Below are 2241 nucleotides of genomic sequence, written 5' to 3'. Positions count from 1 at the left end.
GGGGGCATTAACAATCTGTGTAGCGATTCATGGAACCTTTTGTACTATCATTTTGATACGTTCTGAGTGAAAGCATTTGAAAACGCATTGCAATGCTGGTAATTGTACCTATGAAGTATTGACGGCAATTATTTTCAGATAACTTATCAAAGGCATCACCTCTGCGTCAAAGGATGGAGTGTCTAAAAGGTTCTCCTCCAACGGGAAAGTTGTGTTCCCTGGTCATGAGACGCCGGGTTATCTATCTTTACCCCATGGCCCTCTCGGAGGTAAGCTATGAAATGAATGTTTAGTGCACACATTCTCTCCCCCCCCCCCCTAAACCACCCCACCCCTGCCCATTCTTGCAAAAATTCGGTTCGGTCGTTTTACAAACTCATTGCGGCAAAAGCCGTCGTTGTGATTTCTTATTAAGATGCTATGTCCCATAGATGACAGATTGCGAGTCTCAAGGAAATACCATGACTGTTTTGACAGAGTCTATTGTTGTTGTTTTTTTTGGGGGTTTTCTATTGACTCTAATTCTTAAATCGGGGCTACCCTGTGAGGCAACACGCCAGACGTCCAATTACCATGCAGGTTGGGTTCCCAGCAAACTGGCTACGTATTTCGATCAAGAAGGCGTTCTCTTCTGAAAGTCCATGCCACCGTGGCATACCGTCCCAGCCAGAGACACAAGACCCCGCAAGAAAGTGAGCTTTCCGAACGAAAACACTCCAAAATGGCTGCCTTGGCATCATCCGCAAATTTGAATGAAGGTTTAAAAAGTAAAAAGTATTAGTGGACACGAGGCATTCTGAGCAGTGTCCCTGAAGTGTTATCCCAAAAGTTGTTCTGCTTTCAGGTATCATAGCTTTTCACTGCAAACATTCTCACATAGTTCTATAGTAATAAACCGATTCTTAAAAATGTTCTCTTTTAATTCTTAAAAGTTGGCGTTTGACTGTTTATCATTGTCTTTCGTTTTTTTTCTCTTGTAACCTAACTGTGCCTGTAGTGGCCGTACTGTCCATCCCTGGTCTTTCCATGTTGTTATACTCAGATTGAAGAAACAGCAGTTGACTACCCCTGAAATCTATCGGGGAAACGCAAATTAAAAAAAAAAAAAGTTATTGTACGTGATGAATTTTCTTAGCGAGTTAATCTGTAGGAATGAATGCTAAATTATGTATATCGTAGAAACGAAAGTGTAAAATAAGCTTGTAGAATTATGCTATGACGAAGAGAGGGGGTGTTACAGTACGATCCATCTGATACCGTCTCTGTCAGCCAGCTCCAAGAGCTCGTGTGGTCGCCTTATCTTAGCGGGCAGATAGCAAGGTGGTGAAAGCTTTAGCGCAGCCCTCCCAACAGCCTGTCTGCTCACGATAGGGGAGTCAAGCAACTGAAATAAAAGAACGCGTGTGATTACAGCGTGCCGGCATTGCAATAATAACACAAATCATCGGCCCGCTGTCAAAATATATAAAGCTCAATTTTTAAAAAATAAAAACAAAAATCAGTTTCTTAATCTACAGTATCGGTTACTAAAGAAATATTTCGTGGGAATTGAAATACTGAATACGTTGGAGAGCAACCCCCCCAAAAAACAAAAAAAACAAAAAACAAACAAACAACAACACACAAAACAACAACAAACAAACAAAAAACAACAAAAACAACAACTCAAAAAGCAAAACAAGCAAACACATAAAGTAAGCACTATTCTTAAATAGAATGACAGAGAATTTTGCTTTCTCTGTACTGTAAAATATTGCTTTCTGGGCTTAGTACATTCTAACATCTTGCCGGCGAAATGTATAATAAATGTATCTGACAACTTTCGCGTGATATGAAGCGCTGACAGAAATAGTTGTCTGAAAACTCATTTTGGTACGGTGGAAATAGATTTTGTATAAGACGTTTGACTTATTTAGCTTCATTTTATCTGATTCGTTTTGGTTAATTTTGACTCCCCCCAAAAAAACAACAACAACAACCCAACAAAGCTCAGGGGGCTTTCATGCTGATAGCTCAGCCTTCATCACGCTGCCTTCAGCTCGCATGAGCATTTTTCGAATCGTCAGTGGTGTGTGGTTGAACTTTGGTTGTTTTAGGAGTGTCTAAGGCTCTCCATCTCCTGGCTTGACCATAACCGAGATGAACGCTACTAGATACTCAGACCCCCCCCCCTTCCAACAATCTTCCTCCCCCTTAAACCAACCAACAAAAATGAAACAAAAAACAAACAAATAAACAAAC

Source organism: Aplysia californica, unplaced genomic scaffold (genome assembly GCF_000002075.1).
Source record: "Aplysia californica isolate F4 #8 unplaced genomic scaffold, AplCal3.0 scaffold00251, whole genome shotgun sequence".
In the NCBI taxonomy this organism is placed as follows: Eukaryota; Metazoa; Mollusca; class Gastropoda; order Aplysiida; family Aplysiidae; genus Aplysia; species Aplysia californica.
The sequence above is the reverse complement of the archived record's forward strand: the minus strand, read 5'-3'. Positions refer to the sequence as shown.